Below are 19,029 nucleotides of genomic sequence, written 5' to 3'. Positions count from 1 at the left end.
ACGTCCTTGTCTACAAACCCTGCGTTTGTTGTGCTGCATCCCTTTTATTTAAAGGAAGACCCAATTTATTCTGGCTGTTCACCAATTATCCCAACTACACTACCCACCAACCAAAAAATAATAATAATAATAATTATTATTAGATTGACCGTGTGATAAATTGAGGAGGTGACAGAGACTGGGTGAGAATAAATTAATTTTGTAATCTTAAGAATAATGATATTAATAAAAGTAACAAATAATATGATATGTTATCGGTAATGATTGATAAGTAATTTACCTTTTATTTTAGGGAAAATAATTTAACAGTTGATGTCAGAAAAAAAATTTAACAAAAAATATGATAAATTTTATAAATATTAATAATTAAAATTGTAATATTTTTTAAACATTACCACTGAACGGCAATTTTCCCTTTATTTATCAAAATTTCTCTTGTTAAAAAAAAAAATAAAAAAAATCTATCTAAATTCATATCTAAACACAATCTGAGTGATCACCTGTTAAAGAGATATCCAGCAATGCAGTTATTCACGGTTGACCTAATTGCATGTGTGTGAAATGATTTTGGAAGAATATGGAATAATTAATCTGCACGATAATTTCTTCTCTTTTTGTAATTTTTTTTTTTTGGTCTCAAATGTTGTTTCATTACTAAATCATACCTCAAAATTTATATGATTTTAAATATCTGCATTATTCATAATTAAGAATACATTACAAAAAAATAAAAATAAAAATAAGAATAAGTTAAAATAGGAAAAACTGTGAATCAGTTGGAAAACCAAAAAATAATTACAAAGTGATAAAAAAATTATAATTTTAATTATTAAAGATGATAGATTTTATCATTAATTTGAAATTTATTTTAAAAATATGGGCTGAATTGTAAATTTTCCTTAAAAATAAGCTTGGCGGTGACACCAAACCAACAAAACGCCACCCTGTTGACACGCGCATTGATGCCCTGGCCACCCCCCACATGGACGTCTGTCTCAAACCTAACAGCCATGTAATAAAATATGTTATTAATCATGAAATTTTATTTTAGAAGTTAGTGTAGACCCTGAGAAATTTTTAGGTGCAGATAGAGAAGGTTATGTGGTATCTTTTTCTTTTTTTATTAGTCGAGAGAGTATGAGTTATATTTATGTGTTGAGTGATAGGGAGACAACATGTCACATGATACCCTATCTGCATCCAAATATTTTTCGTGGACCCTAAATTTTCATATAAGAGGGAGAGCGAACATATCTATATAAATCATTTTTTTTTAAAAATAAAATAAAAAAATGAATTATAATATTTATTTTTATTAATGTGATTAAATAATTAACTATACCTTGTTTTATTCTTTACCGACTATAAGTTGTTATCAACACTAGTTATATAAGAAATTAATTTCTTTTATTATATATTGTTCATTTTTTTTTGAATTTTATATTTTGATCACATATTTCATAATTATAAAATGATAGTCATTTAAACTTTTTTAAAAAAAAAAAAAAATATCTAAAGAGGATGATCCTTAAAATATGTGAAAGAAGAAAAACTTAAGGATGGTGAATATCTATAATTTGTAAATAATTACAGCTAATACTACCGTAATAAAATGTATTTTTGAAATCGTTGGGGGACATTGTCTCCTCTCCATCCTTGAGTGTGCTATATATATATATATATATATATTTAAAACTAATCAAATCATTATATATAATGAATATATACTATTAATTTTTTGAATAAATTATAAATACACCCCCTTGAGTTTTGTTTAAAATATGAATTGTCTCATGTGATTTAGAAAATTACAATTACCTCATTGTCAGAATTTTTTATTTAACAGAATTAATCGAAAAAGTGAAACTTTTAACTGTTCACCTATACAATAATAAAATTATCTAAATTATTAATTGAAATAAAATTTTAACATTATTAAAAATTGTTAATTAACTTGATGATTTATTAATAAAATGATCTATTTGTTATGAAATTAAAAACTTTAGAGGCATAATGTAATTTCTAGAACTACAAGGGATAATTTGTGATTTAAGTAAACCTCAGTGGATGTGTTTGTAATTTATCCTAATTTTTTAAAATAAAATTTTAAATAATTTTTTTTATATATGTAATATTAGTAATAAAATTCATTCACGAGACTTGACTTTTGTTACTTTTCCATCCACCAACTTCAATGGGTCATTTTTTTTAAAAAAAAAAATTTAAGTTGGGATAATGTGAATTCTCATTAAACACGGGACATAGTGAATTGCACATCTAACTTTAAAACTATTTCTAATATTTTCGCACTTATGACTTGTCATAATTTTTACAAATATCTAATTTTAAATATTGTTTATTAATACAACCCCTAATCAGTTTAACAATAAGATTTGTGTAAGAGTTATGCTAGGGATTCCAAACAAATTACCAAACCTCTCACATGGGTGTGGGACCCACACAAATCACATGTGTGTGGGTCCCACACCCATGTAAGAGGTTTGGTAATTTATTTGATAATTTGTTTGGGGTCTATAACATTTTCCTTTGTGTAAATCATACTCTATATGTCTAAAGGTTTGTAGAAAATATAATTTAGTCCTACACTTTTAACATAATTATACTACTCTCTCTCTCTCTCTCTTTCTATTTTAGTTTATATGACACTTAACTCATTTTTTACCAGTAATTCATTAGTCGTATGAATAAAAAATAATGTTGTCATCTCTTTTATACTAAAATGTATATTTATCTTTATTTATTTCGGTGTCAACCCGTTATCTGCATTAATTTCAATTAATTTAAACTTATTAGTGTAATTATATTAAAAGTATAGATAAAGGGTCGTGCTATAGTATACACCGCTAAAAAGATATATATTATATCCACCATGTTACGTATTTTTGTGCTACATGTTACACATTTTCACAACAAATATTACGTATTGTTTTTGGTAGAGCTACGACAATTTATGATTAAGAAATAGAGTTACATATTTTGTGGTAATATTGCACGTTTTTTTGTGCAAACTTTTTCTAATCACAAAATCTGTAACATTATTACTAAAATACATAACATTACTATAAAATGCGTAATTTCATTTTTGAAATATAAATTACTGTAATTCTACCATAAAATTATATTATATTTACCACAAAAATGCACATACACCATAAAAATATATAATAAGGTACATATAATATATTCATTTTCAGAAATGTGTGTTATAAAATTTCCTTAAAATTTATTTTTTCTAAATATGAAAGAAGATGAGTAAAATTTACCCATAAGATTTTTACATATAAAATCGTAAGAATGACAAAACAAGACTATAAAATTTGAAGGAAAATGTTGGGGATTCCACTAAGGAGGATTCTTATGACCTCACTGATGTATTAATTATTGACATTGTACGGGGAGGAAATAATTCTCCTCGTATAATCCTGTTGACCAAATCCACGCTCCTCCGTACGACGTCGCTTTGTCACCTGAAAACACAAACGTGAGCTAGCCGGCGGGTGTGTGCTGGAAACCTCTCCGATGCCTAAGTCAGAAAACTTGACAAATAGACAAAGCTCTATGTTCTCAGAAAGATTGTGTTCAATTACCTCCTCCAAGGTGATGTTTGTGAGCTTTTATAAGTTTCCCGTGACACAATCCTAGTAGGACTTGTACTTCTCCATGCAGAGTCCTCCTAGGATTCATTCTCCTAAGGATAATGCTTATCCTTTTACACCCTCCCCCACTGCTTAAACCAAGTGGGATGGTTTTCTCTTCAGCCGAATTACCACATGACCGAAATAACATTGGCTACGCCGAACCATAGAATGGACCATACTAACCGTAGTTCGGTTCTTCTTGTCGCAGCGTATATTGGTTCTCCCATACATGAACCGTGGTACGTTTGAACCGTTTTACCAAGTAATAACATTCCGACTGATCAGACCGGAATAACTTATAACCGGACTATCTCTGAGATCGTTTTAACTAGAAGCCACCCGGGACCGGAGTAGCTTTACATCCCTGAGCCGAAGTAACTTTTACTTCTCCCAGCCGGAGTAACTACGCTTCTCCTGGGCCGGAGTAATACTGCTCTCCTGGGCCGGAGTATCCTTTATGGCCCTCTTACTTAGTCCTTCGCGTTTTGGGCCTCAAAGCCCAACTCGCAGCTCGGCCCAATTTTTCCCAAAAATTACCCTCTCAATTGCCCCTTAATTCCATCTGTATAGCATGATTGGGATTACCAGTCCTCCAGCCGAGCTGGCGTCGTTTTAAGCTTTTCCAGCCGAGCTAAAAAATGCTTTAGCCTCTCCAGCCGAGCTAAAAACTCTCAAACTTCTAGGCCGAGCTACTTTTACTCCGGGCCTTGTTTTGTCCGGTCAAAAACGTCTCTTCAATCATAGTCTGTAACGCTTCCCATTCTTATGACACATGGCATGTTTTGGTTGGCGAAGGACGGCTGTCACGCCGTCTTCGTGCTTCGCGATTTTGAAACAGTTCCCGCTTTTTCCTTTCCTTTTCCCTCTCTCATATTTCACAAAACACCCCTTCATCTCTGAATCATTCCCCAGTAGTCACATACCCTACCTTTTCTCCCTGCTTTCAGCTCCTTGCTTCCAAGTTCGTGCTTTTCATCGCTGCTACTGCTCCATCTTCAGCTTCTTCTTCTCCAATCTGGTAAGTAAGCCTACCCTTCTTGCTTTCTTTGTTTTCGTACTTTGCTTTCCATGCTTTGTATGTTTTTTGTAAATAGTTTGTCCATTTCTGATTCGCTTTTGTACTTATGGAGAAACCATTAGAACTCTATGTATATGTCATATACCCTAGAGAAAAAATTTCGATTTTGATCCAGAATCACGTCCCGACCGAACTTGGATACTGTTTGTGTTATGTATGTAGATAGATTCAGAACATAACCGAACTAGAACTTGTAGGAATATCAGTAGTTTCTTCTGACCCACTCTAGCCAAGATAAGATCACCGAACAAGCTTGCACATACCGAACTAGGTACTTCGGTCTATAACCGAGCTAAGATTTTGGGGCCGAGCTGGCTTTCTTAGTTCTTAAACCGAACTCAGAAAGCCGCCCCTAGGGGCTCAACCGAAGTAACTCTCCTCATACTGCAACCGATTTAGGCTTTGGGACTAAACCAGCTTTCTTAGTTTTTTAGACCGAACTCAGAAAGCTGCCCCTAGACGTTAAACCGGTCTAAACCGCTCAAAACTGAGCTAACAAACCTTCTGATGAGCCGAGGTAGAACCAGCTCACTAAGCCGAAGTAGGATTTGTATATCTTGCTTATAATTTGTAGCGCGGTCCAACGATCTGTGCTTAACCCCTTTGTTTTCTACCTTGCAGACTTAGGTTGCCCAGGCACTCCTGCGTGTGCTCAACCGAGCTACTGAGCCTAATTTTTGTACCGAAATAATTTATTCATAAATTATACAACAAATGGGTAAGTATAGATATTTAGTCGAAACCCCTGGTGGCATGGCCGAATTTAGGCAAGATTACCAGATTCCTGATGATGTCCAACTGGTGTTGGCCAAGAAAGATGCTACTCCCTGGGACAATGAAGGCTCCGTCCCTTTTACCCTTCAATCCATAATAGAAACCGGTCTACGGTTTCCTGTCCAACCGCTAATCTGCGAATTTCTTAGACAGACTAGGTTGTGCCCCACCCAATTGTCCACCAATACATACCGTATTATAATGGGAATAGCCGCATTAAATCACCAAACCGGACTAAATCTTGGTCTTGCCGAAATATTCCATCAGTATTCCATCGGCTCGAAGAATGCTGGGTGGGTCTATTACCTTAGGATTCGCCGCCGCCGAGAGAAGATAATTAAGCACACACCGGACAAAGACCTTAATGATGACTTCTTCTGGGTCTCTGGGAATTTTGAGGATTTTCAAGCCCAAATTCCTGGCCGACCTATAAATTGGAAAATGGGAGAGCCTGGTAATTTTACTTCGGTCTTCTGCTTTGTATGTTATCTCGGTTGTTTAGTCTATTAGCCGAACTAACACTTGTCTTTTTTGCAGATTTCGCCCATCTCCATTCCTTGTACAGCTATCCCAACCTCGGAGTTTTGCGAGCCGCATTTCGGATTAAAGAAAGAGGTTGGGCCAAGCTTCTAAATTTTGAGCCGACCTATCGCTACAGCGGTCGCCGAAAAGCAAGAGTGACTGACTTCCTTCTTGAAGAAGCACCTGAACCGGACCCAACTTTGCCCGAAATAAGACTTGTCCCACTAACCGCTGAAGAAGAAATGGCCAAGAGGAGCAGAGTAAGGGCGCTTCTGACCGAAACAAGTAGGGCCGAGGTACCGTCACCAAGCCAAACGCAGCCTGCCGTTGTGGCCCTCCCTTCCCAACAGCTGTCTTCATCGCGCCGAACCAAGCGCGCCCGAACCAGCGAGTCCGAACCAGGTTTGGTTGATGAAGACGAGGCTGTTACTCCGCCAATCTTGCCACCGAGCCCCCGACCGGAACCTACCAACCGAACTACCACAACTTGGGTACCAAAATTGACTTTTAAAAACCGAGATGTCGAGGATGCTGATTCGGTTGTCGCCGAAAAAGATCATGAGTTGGCCTTTAATCTGGCCAAGGGAGTGTGCCTCCCCAAGGATATGGAGCACCACAGAAAGCAGCTGAACACCGAATTGAAGTCCATTCGGTCTGCCACGAAGTCCATGATCCTGGTATGCCGTTCTGTCCATTCTTCTGTCTAATTTTGTTACTTTTATCTCGGCTCATTTGAAGTCCTTGTTTTTTGCCAGGCAATTCAGAAAAACTACAATACTCACAAGAAGGTGCTGGAACTCAGAAAAACTGCTAGGGATGCTGTTGCCGAAGCCGAAGTGAAGTCGGCCGAAGTAGAAGAAATCAAGAAGCAAATGGCCGAGCTTCAAGCTGAGAACAGCAGGCTGACCGGACTAGTCAGTTCGGCTGAGGCAGAAAGGCAGAAGACTGCCATAGCTCTTAAGGACAAATACTTGCGCGAGCTGGTGAAGCTCGAAAGAAAGAAAGATGCCGAAATAAAAGAGAAGGCAAAAGAAGCTGACAAACAAGGCTTCAAGAGGGCAGAGGATGCTTATGCCCAACAATGCAATGCGGCCAAGGATCTGTTCTTTAAGTGCGGCTGGAGGGGAGCCGTTGAGAAGCTCGGTCATGATCCTCAGACCGAGGTTTTCAACCCTCCAGCCTACTTTATACCGAATTCCCTGATTGAATATGCCAAAGCCATGCAACAACAGTTCCTTGAGGGCTCAGACGATGAAGACTCTGCCCCTGAGGATACTTCGGTTGTGAATGCAGATCAGGTAGTTCGGTCGGAGCCTATGGTGGAAGATCTAACTATTGATCAACCGAGTGAAACCGTGGCTCCGGCCGAAACCATTCTTCCTTCTGACAACGTTGTTGCGCCCGAAACCGGTCTTCGGGTTGACGCCGATGCTGCCTTTGACGCCGAGATCGAAGACCTTTTTTCTTGATTTTTTCTTCTCTTTGTAACCGAAGTATGCCCCTTTGTAAAGACTTTTCTTTGAATGGAAATTTTACTTCGACTCTTATTCCGGTTGTGGTGTGTATGCTTGTGCTTTGTAATGTCTTCTATTACTCCAACTGTTATTTCGGTTTTGGCTTTCTAAACTATGCTTGCCAGCCAACCACTCCTTAGCCGATATTCTTACTTCGACTGAGGAGTACAAGGTGTTTGGTTTATTCCAGCCAACCACTCTTCAGCCATGCACTTACTTCGGCTGAAGAGTAACAAGAGTTGGTTTATTCCAGCCAACTACTCTTCAGCCATACCCTTACTTCGGCTGAAGAGTAACAAGAGTTGGTTTATTCCAGCCAACCACTCTTCAGCCATACCCTTACTTCGGCTGAAGAGTAACAAGAGTTGGTTTATTCCAGCCAACCACTCTTCAGCCATACCCTTACTTCGGCTGAAGAGTAACAAGAGTTGGTTTATTCCAGCCAACCACTCTTTAGCCATACCCTTACTTCGGCTGAAGAGTAACAAGTGTTGGTTATTCCGGCCAACCATTCTTCAGCCATACCCTTACTTCGGCTGAAGAGCAATAAGAGTTGGTTTATTCCAGCCAACCACTCTTCAGCCATACCCTTACTTCGGCTGAAGAGTAACAAGTGTTGGTTTATTCCAGCCAACCACTCTTCAGCCATACCCTTACTTCGGCTGAAGAGTAACAAGTGTTGGTTTATTCCAGCCAACCTCTAAGTTAGTTTTTCCAGCTATCTTAGAATAATGTTTGGTTATTCCGACCAAACGTCCTGCAGCCTGGATCCTTATCCTGGGCGTAGGAAGGGTGTTGGTTTATTCCAGCCAACCCCTAAGTTAGTTTTTTCAGCTAACTTAGAACAAAATGCCTGTGCTAAATTTATACTAAGGCTAACTTTTACAAAGAATAACTCGTGCTAAAAAGAATTTCTCATTTTATTGAAGGAAGAGAAAAGTACATATGTTTGAGAAAGAAAAGCTAAAAATAAAATAACTTGAGATTGGCCGTATTCCATGGCCTAGGGATTGCCTTGCCATCCTTGTCTTCTAGGTGGTATGCCCCTTTGCCTGCTAACCCAACCACCTTGTAAGGACCTTCCCAATTTGGGCCTAACTTGCCGTCTCTTGGGACCAAGGTGTCTCCCATTACTTTGCGTAGTACCCAATCCCCAATCTTGAATTGTCTTGGATGCACCTTTTTGCTGTATTTTTTGATTAACTCTCGTTGGTATGAGGCGATGTGGACTAATGCTCTTTCTCTTCTTTCTTCTGCAAGGTTGAGTTCTAGGGTTATGGCTTCTCCATTTAAGTCTGGATCAAAATTTTCGCTTCGTATTGTGGGGAGGCCAACTTCTAGTGGGATCATTGCCTCCATTCCATAGGCTAAGGAGAATGGTGTTTCTCCAGTTGATCGCCGAGGTGTGGTGCGGTAAGCCCATAAAACATGAGGAAGTTCATCCGCCCACTTGCCTTTTGCTTTCTCTAGCCTTTTCTTTAGTCCATCCAGGACGACTTTATTTGATGCTTCAGCCTGCCCATTTGCTTGAGGATATGCCGGTGTGGAATTGTAGAACTCTATCTTGTATTCTTCACAAAAGCTTCTAAAGATTCTGCCGTCGAACTGAGTTCCATTGTCTGAGATCAGTGCTTTTGGTATGCCAAACCGAGTGATAATATTCTGCCAAACAAACTTCTTCACATCTTTTTCTTTGATTGACGCCAATGCTTCTGCTTCCACCCACTTTGTGAAGTAGTCTGTTGCTGCGAGAAAGAATTTTCTGCCCCCGGGTGCTGTTGGAAGTGGTCCTACTATGTCCAAGCCCCACATTGCGAAAGGCCATGGGCTAGTTAAGGGTAGGAGTTCTCTTGCTGGTTGATGTATTTGGTGCGCGAATTTCTGGCATTTTTCACACTTCTTTACATATTTTTCTGAGTCTGCTTGCATATATGGCCACCAATACCCTTGCGAAATAGCCCTGTAAGCGAGCGATCTTCCTCCTTGATGACTCCCACATACCCCTTCGTGTATTTCGAACAGGAATGCTTCTACTTTGCTGGGATGAACGCACTTGAGGTAAGGCCCAGAGAATGACTTCTTGTATAATGCCAAAGATGGAGATAGCCAAAATCGTTGCGACTTTGCCCTTATTCTGTTGGCTTCTTTTTTCTCTTCTGGTAGGATGCCGTCTTTCAGGAACAGGATGATGGGATCCATCCAAGAAGGGCCTAATTCTGTGCAACATACTTCTTCTGCTTCGGGGTCTTCTATGCTTGGTCTTGGTAAGAAGTCGATGAGTAATGGATGAGGGATTGATGTATCTGCCATTGAGGCCAGGCCTGCTAGTTCGTTCGCTCGGCAGTTTTCCTCCCTGCCGATTTGTTCTATCCTTACTACATCAAATTTCTTGATTTCTGTTCTGACTAACTCTTGGTACTTGGCCATTCTGTCGTCCTTTGCTTCGTATTCGCCAGAAATTTGGTTTACCACCAGCAGAGAGTCACTGTATACCATTAGTTCGGCTGCTTTCATGAAGTGTGCTGACTTGAGTCTTGCGAGAAGCGCCTCATACTCCGCTTCATTGTTGGATGCTGGGAAGCCAAGGCTGATTGCTTGCTCTATAACCAGGCCGTCTGGAGAGATGAGGACTATGCCAAGCCCTGCCCCATGTCGATTGGATGCTCCATCCACAAAGAGCTTCTACATCTCTCCAACGAATAGTTTCCAGCAAGTGGAAGGATCAGATGATGCCATGAGGTCTAGAATGGTGTTTTCTTCAAGGTCCATGTTGGCTATCTGTCCTTCGTCCTCTGTTTGAACTGTTGGTGAGCCTTTGTTTGTCTCTTCCTTGTTGTCCTTAGTGTGGTCTGCCTTGGTGCTTGATTGACTACCTTCTTTTAGGGGTTGCGCTATTCCGGCGTCAACTTCTGTCCCTAATTCGGTTGTGCCAGTTAGGTCGACTGGGCAGATATGATGACTTCCAGGAGTAAATTCTGCGACGAAGTCTGCCAAGGATTGGGCTTTTATTGCGGTCTTGGGTTGGAGCTTGATGTCGAATTGCCCCAACTCTACTGCCCACTTCAAAATTCGCCCACTAAAGTTCGCCCTTTCGAACAGAGCTTTAAGTGGAAGGGCTGTGAGGACGACTATGGTGTGGGCGTGAAAGTAGTGCGCCAATTTTCTGGATGCCATCATTAATGCTAAAGCGAGTTTCTCCAAGGGCAAGTACCTTGTTTCGGCTCCCAACAATGTCTTGCTGACATAAAAGATGGGCAAGTGTTGTATTCCTTCTGAACGAACCAACACTGCGCTGACTGCGTGCTGAGAGACTGCTAGGTACAAAAAGAGTTCTTCACCAGGTACTGGGGTAACAAGTAGTGGTGGGGAAGACATGTACTCCTTCAAGCTTTCCAGAGCTCGGTCACATTCCTCATCCCACTCAAACTTGGCTTTTAAAGCTTGGAAGAATGGTCGTAGTCTGTCTGACGACCTACTTATGAATCGGTTGAGTGCAGCCGCCATACCAGTGAGATGCTGCACTTCTTTGACTGAGTTTGGTCTCTCCAACTCCTGGATCGCTTTAATCTGAGAGGGGTCTGCTTCTATACCTCGGTTGGTCACCAGGAAGCCCAAGAATTTGCCAGATCCAACTCCGAAGGCGCATTTGGACGCGTTGAGGCGTAACTTGTGTTTCTTCAGGATCTGGAACATTTCGTCTAGGTCTTTAAGATGGTCATTTTCATCCTTGCTTTTGACCACCATATCGTCGATGTAAGCCTCCATTGTTCTTCCTAACAATGGTTCGAACATCTTGGTGACCATCCTTTGGAATGTCGCCCCTGCGTTTTTTAGGCCAAAGGGCATGACCTTGTAGCAATATAGCCCCCTTGGTGTTGTGAAGGATGTGACCTCCTGGTCTGGTTCATGCATGGCAATCTGGTGGTAGCCTCTGTATGCATCCAGAAAGCTAAGTCGGTTATGTCCTGCCGTTAGGTCCACCAGTTGATCTATCCTTGGAAGAGGAAAGCTATCTTTTGGGCACGCCTTGTTGACTGTTTTGTAGTCAACGCAGACACGCCATTTACCATTCTTTTTTGGCACTACAACTGTGTTGGAGATCCATCTTGGGTAGTGCACTTCTCTTATTGCTCCTGCCTCCAGCAGGTTGCCTACCTCTTCCGCCACTATTTCGGCATGATGGAGCGCCGATCTGCGTGTGCGCTGGATGACTGGTCTAGCGGATGGGTGGACATTGAGTTGGTGACTAATGAAGTTTGGGTCAATACCTGGCATGTCGTAGGGTGTCCAGGCAAACACTTCGATATTAGAGGTCAAGAATTCCAAGACCTCTATCCTCTCAGTGCTGGACAACGATGAGCCAAGTAAGAAGAACTTATCCGGGTTCTTCTCATCTATTTTTACCTCCACCAAGTCCTCTACCGCTTTCTGATCAGCCTCTTTGCCGACGTCTGCGAATAGTTCATTACTTTCTGGTTCTTCCACCGAATGAACGTATCCTTTGGCAGCTCGGCTTCCATTCGCTGTGGCGAAACATTGTTTTGACATGATCTGATCGCCATAGACTTCTTCAATTATGCCGGTGTCGTTGGGAAACCGCATTACCTGATGGTATGACGACGCTACCGAGCGCATGGCATGCAGCCATGTTCGGCCCAAGATGATGTTGTATGTGGAGGGGACTTTTAATACCCAGAACTCCACTTGCTTTGTTACACTCCCTGCTCTGACTGGTAGGATTATTTTGCCGACAGGCCATTCTGGCATGGAGTTGAATCCAATCAGGGGAGAAACTGCAGGTGCCAAGTCCTTGTCTTGCAGCTTCAGTTGCTTGAATGTATCGTAGTACATGATCTCGCATGAACTACCTTGGTCAATCAGAATCCGCTTGACGTCAAAATCCTTGACTCGGAGAGTGACGACCAAGGCATCATTATGGGGGCAATAGATTCGATCCAAGTCCTTATCTGAAAAGGACATGACATTTGTTGCCTCTGTCTTCCCCTTCTTGGCGGCAGGTTGGGCACTTAATACTTCCCTAAAGTGCTCAGCCTTTTTTATTGATCCCCTAAGCTCGCATACACGCTCAGGTTCAAAGACTCCATGTATTACATTGATGGTGCCTTGTGGTGGGGCGTCAATTGGTATTCTGTTGGGATGGTTATTATGATCTTGGGGGGCTGGTTGCGTCCCTCCTTCAATGTATTCGTCCAAGTGGCCTGCTGCAACCAATTCTTCCAAGTGCTGTCTCAGCGGTGTGCAGTTTTCAGTTCGGTGCCCCTTTTCTTTGTGGAAGGTGCACCGAGATCTGTCATCATAATTTTTCTGAGCTTCCCCTAGTTTGGCTGGCCACTTAACAAAAGGCTCATCTTTTATTTCGCTCAGAATCCGATATATTGGTTTTTTGAACACCGTTGTTATGGCAGTACGGATTCTCAACCATCTTTTGTCTGGGTCTTCTCCGTTATCTCGTTTGCCACGTCCGTTCTTGTTACTTCGGTCGACGGTGTTGACCTTCGCAGAGGTTTTCTTGTCTGGTACTGCGGTCGCACTTGATTTTGCCTTGGCTCGTGCGCCATCCTCTTCTACCCTGATGTGCTGATGCACTCTCTCCATCAGGGCCTCCATGGTGAGGGGTGGCGTCATTGTAATTGAATCCCTTAGTCTATTCCCTACTGGTAGACCTCTTTTATACTGCGCAATGGCTAGATTGGTTGGGCAGTCTCCAATCTGGTTGAATGTCTCCCAGTAGCGATTGTTGTAAGATCTGAGGGTCTCTTTTTCACCCATGTTGATGGAGAGTAACTGGTCTATCTCCACCGGTGTTTTTGTGTTCGTTCGAAACCTTGTTACGAACGCTTCTGCCAATTGGGCCCAGGGGGCTATGCTGCCCTCTGGGAGTTTTTCGAACCAAGTCAAGCCTAGGTCACCAAGGCTTGACGGGAAGAGTATGCACATTAAGGCCTCGTTTCGCCTGTACACAGCCATGACTTGGCGAAAGTGGCTCAAGTGTGAATACGGGTCCGTCTTCCCTTCATATGTGGTGAATTTCGGCTGAAGGAAGCCTGATGGTAGGGGCGCGTTTTCGATTGCTGGGACAAACGGCGAAGTCTGTAATCTTGCCAATGCCTTGTCCGTTGGTTCGTAGGCCGGTCGCGGTATTGGCATTCCAACCTCGACGCTTCCATGCGTCCGAGGAGCCAACCGTTGTAAGGCCGAAACTCGGTGTGGATCCCTTGCCCTCGCATCCTCCTTGCATCGTGCTTTTTCTTCGAGCACGATTCGTAAGTCGGATGACCTGGGCAGTTCTGTTTGTCTAGATCTGGTTTGGTGTGAATGGGAAGGCCAATACGTGCTTCCTTCAGTATATGATCTTTCGGATCTCGTCCTCTCAGACCTGGAGTGACGAGTCCTGGAAGATAAGGAGTGAGTGTCGCCTGTCCTGAGGCTTCTACTCTCTCCTTGGGAGGGTGTAGTATTCCTACTACGATTCTCTGAGTGGCGAGGGGGCGTCTTGTGCCTGCGCCCCTCTCCTGTCGCCACATCTTTAGTCTTCATCTGGCGTTTTAATGCTTCCATGTCCGCCGCCATCTTTCGAATTAGTTCATCTTGTTCCTTCACGCGATCTTCCAGGGCTTGAGGATCAATCCTCCTCCTTTGCCTGTCAGGACTTTGAGAGTGACGAGGGCTGTTAACCCGCCTTCCCCTGCCACTCCTCCTGGAGTTATGTTGTTGGGACTCCAGATCTGCCATAGGAGGGACAGAGGGTAATCCTTCTCGCCTTGCGCCCCCGTCTGGAGTTAGCCCGTCGACGGCGGACTGTGGTGGTTCTTCAATGTGTGCCATTGATTGAGAAAAGGAGAAGCTTAGTCAAGAGGTTTTTGTTCTTGTCTGTTCTTCCCACAGACGGCGCCAATTGTACGGGGAGGAAATAATTCTCCTCGTATAATCCTGTTGACCAAATCCACGCTCCTCCGTACGACGTCGCTTTGTCACCTGAAAACACAAACGTGAGCTAGCCGGCGGGTGTGTGCCGGAAACCTCTCCGATGCCTAAGTCAGAAAACTTGACAAATAGACAAAGCTCTATGTTCTCAGAAAGATTGTGTTCAATTACCTCCTCCAAGGTGATGTTTGTGAGCTTTTATAAGTTTCCCGTGACACAATCCTAGTAGGACTTGTACTTCTCCATGCAGAGTCCTCCTAGGATTCATTCTCCTAAGGATAATGCTTATCCTTTTACACCCTCTCCCACTGCTTAAACCAAGTGGGATGGTTTTCTCTTCAGCCGAATTACCACATGACCGAAATAACATTGGCTACGCCGAACCATAGAATGGACCATACTAACCGTAGTTCGGTTCTTCTTGCCGCAGCGTATATTGGTTCTCCCATACATGAACCGTGGTACGTTTGAACCGTTTTACCGAGTAATAACATTCCGACTGATCAGACCGGAATAACTTATAACCGGACTATCTCTGAGATCGTTTTAACTAGAAGCCACCCAGGACCGGAGTAGCTTTACATCCCTGAGCTGAAGTAACTTTTACTTCTCCCAGCCGGAGTAACTACGCTTCTCCTGGGCCGGAGTAATACTGCTCTCCTGGGCCGGAGTATCCTTTATGGCCCTCTTACTTAGTCTTTCGCGTTTTGGGCCTCAAAGCCCAACTCGCAGCTCGGCCCAATTTTTCCCAAAAATTACCCTCTCAGACATGTTGGAATTTTTTTTTAGAAATTGTGAATGATTTGAATCATTTTAAGAATTGTGGGGTGTTTTGGCAAGGAGGTAAAGACTTTTTACCTATTTTGATTCACATCACCTCATATTGTTTACTCATTAAAAGATAAAATAAATTAAAAAAAACTAAAAAATTAACTTTTTACCAATTTCTCAAACACCACTGTATCTGTAAGAATTATATTTTTTAGGAGTCCCTGTCATTACCTAAATTTGAACAAATCATATGGGGTCGCTTTCAATTGTGACCGAGAGAGCGGAGCTTACAGAGGGAGAAGTCGGCAGAAGAGGTCTGCTTGATACGCGCCTGGGGATATGATTTGGGTGTCAGGTTTTATTAAAAAAAAAAAAATATTAAATTTTTTTTTATGAAAATTTTTAATTATTAAATTAGTTTATAGTGTTTTATTGTATATTATATAATTATACTTAGATTAATTTTTCATGATATTTATTTTATAAAATGTATTATTACTTAAGTCCGATCTCAATCTCTCCAATTAGTTGGGATTATTGATCGAAACTCCACTTCAAAAAAGTTAAAAATCAGATTAGGTGAAAATTTTGTCAATTTTCATACATAATTTAATATTTAAAAACTTATTAAAATATATCAACAAAAATATTTGAAGATAAAATAATTTAAAGACAAAAGAGTCCACATCATAAAACTTAAAAGATGGCTTCACTTTAGTTTATTGTGTGGACTATTGAGTGCAATTAGGAGTTTGATTTTAGTATGGGAAGAATAAATACTTTCAGATTACCGAAAAATAGTAAAATTTACAACTTTTGGTGAGATCAATATATATTATGTATATAGGGTCTATTGTCTTGGACTAACTAGAATTTGTGTATTGTTGATATTTCAAAAATATGTGAACAAATTTATTTTTGTGCAGTTGGGGTCTGTGTGTTAATTACGATTTATATTTTGATGATTTGATTAGTTTATTTTGTAAGTCCCACATATGTAGGTAATGTATAAAAAAAATTAAATTGATTCGATATTGACATTTATGATTTCATAATATTTATCTTAAAAAAATAAACTGCCTATTTTAAAAGTCATATTTGCCATTATTTATTTTTTAAAATACAAAGGTGATAAAATTATAATTATTAAGTCAATATAATTTTTTTCATAAATAATTCAGACAAAAAATAAAAGAATCCATAATGAAAGCCTACATAGAACCCAAATACTTGAATTGCACTAGTGAATATGCACAGCGAAGAGAAACCGATCACATAATAGGGCACAAAATACACATGAATGATTAAGGTTTTATATGATAAGGGAAAATACTAGAGATTTTAATAGGTTTATTAAAATTTCTATCAAATGTTTTACATGAGTGTGAGACTCACATTCATATGAGATATTTGATAAATTTTGATGTTAAGTGTTTGGGTGTGCAACCTTACATAGGCCCCGTTTGGTAAATCTGTGGGAAATAACCTAACAGCTTATAACTTATAGCCGTGAACATAAGCTGATTTTTGACTTATAAATTAAGCTTTTCCTTCCCCACTCAAAGAATAAATTGATTTTTGACTTACAAAAAAATATAAGCTGTATTGTTAAGCTGTATTGTTTGGGTGTGCAACCTTACATACCACCATATGCACAATTCACAAAATTATTTAAACTTTTACGAACTTACATAACCGGTCTTATAAAAATTTGTAAGTCGAACAAAAATTCATATAAATTATTCATTAAAATTTTAAATTTCACAAAACCACATAAATTTTTACAAATTTATATAAATTATCTCATAAAAATATACGACTCAATTCGCAAAATTATATAATAAAAATACATACACATGATATGCCAGGCTCATTGAAGAGTTTTCCATTGATATATAGGACTTTCCGGCAAATTGATAAATAGTTAGGTAACGTTTGGTAGAGTTTTGTAAATGTGATTTGAGAGTATAAGTTGTATTTTGAGTTTGTGTGTTGTGGAATTATGATTTGAGTATAAAAAATTTGTTTGGTTATAGTTTTTAAATAGAGTGTTGAAATGTATTTTGAAGATGTATTTTGAATTAAGTTTTGAAAGTTTGATGTGACATGTAAAATAAGAAAATTTGTTTGGTGATGTGTTTTGGAAATGGTTTTCAAAACTTAATTCAATCAATAATTTATAATCAAACACACACCTCATATATCGATATCCGTATTTTTTATCAACAGTAATAACCAAACTATTTTTAAAATACTGAAATTAAAAATTAATTTTTTTTTCAATTAATTTTTTTTCAGTAATTTTTTTTGAATAATTTTTTTTTCAAAATTTTTTTTTCATTTTAAAATAAATCTATGTTAATTATTTTGTGTCAATTAAATTTTCTATCAATTCATTTTTTACGTCTGTACAAACATCTTCTATAATACGTTTTTTTATTTTTTTCTAAAATTTTGTTAAAGTCAACAACTTTTGAGAATACATATTAATAAAAATTAACATAAATACACTAAGTTTAATATTTTAAAATAGAAATCATAACGTAAACCTTACAAAATATTATCAATTTTTTTTTTCTCATTTATTACACATTATTAATTTAGTAATAAAGTCGTAACAGATTGTTCAGTATACGGATGTAATATTATTAAAAAATTATTAATATTATAAAAAAATAAAAGATAAGAAATAAAAAGTAAAAAATAAAAATAAAAAACAACCTAAACCTTCAGAGTAGCTTCAGATAGTCTAACACCAGGAAGTCGGACCGGGACAACCGGGCGATCAACTGGCCAGTCGTCCCATCTCACACCAATTCCCACTCAGTGAAAGCTTTTCAGAGAAGAAATATGATGTTCACGTGATACAGAGAAGAAATATGAGGTTCACGTTAAATTTTTAGAAACGATGAAGAAGGACATGGAAGCTTTTCAGATCAAATGAGAAAGAAAGATGAGGCTCACGTGAAATTTTCAAAGACGATGGAGAAGGACATGGAAGCTTTTCAGATCAAAAGAGGAAGAAGACAGAAACGTTAAAAGTGGAGAACTGAAGTACAAGCTGCCAAACGAGTTTTCAAACTGTAATTTGAATTAACACGCGGAATTATATTTTGAATGTCCTATCCAAATGTGAAGCGGGAGTTCACGTATTGAAAGTTAATTTAAAAATACAAACAAACAGAGCCTTAATTTTTTGATTTTTTAATTTTTTTGAATTATATCACTTATTTATTTTTTTACATTAAAAAAATTAAAAAAATTATAAAAAACCAAAAAATTGACATTTTACTATCTTCTCATAACACCACATACTGTGATCCAAAACTTACCTGTAAAGTGTGAACAAGTCAAATGAACCAGACCAAAAAAAACAGTACTTTTCTAATTACCTCAGGCTCTCACGCGCTTCACCCCTTTGTCTCCTTCCAATCCCTCCTTTTCCATGATCCTTCTCTCTCTCTCTCTCTCTCCAACGGCTCTCTTTCCAGCAAAGAGGCTCTCTTTCCAGCAAAAATCATATAAAATGTAAACGCACATCCACACAAACACAAAGACACATAAATACTTTTCGTTCTTGCATTTATACCTTTGTTTATCCGTTGGAAACCCAATTCAATCACAACCCAACAATCTCTTCCCTTCATACAACATACATCCTCCATTTTCTCTCCAACCAAACAATCCCAATTCCACCCACAAACCTTTCATGATCAACTAACCATTTTCTGAGAAATTTCACACTTTTCCCAGAAAAAATCCCCCA

Source organism: Camellia sinensis, chromosome 11 (genome assembly GCF_055761805.1).
Source record: "Camellia sinensis isolate YWXY chromosome 11, ASM5576180v1, whole genome shotgun sequence".
NCBI lineage: Eukaryota > Viridiplantae > Streptophyta > Magnoliopsida > Ericales > Theaceae > Camellia > Camellia sinensis.
Note: the sequence above shows the minus strand (reverse complement) of the source record.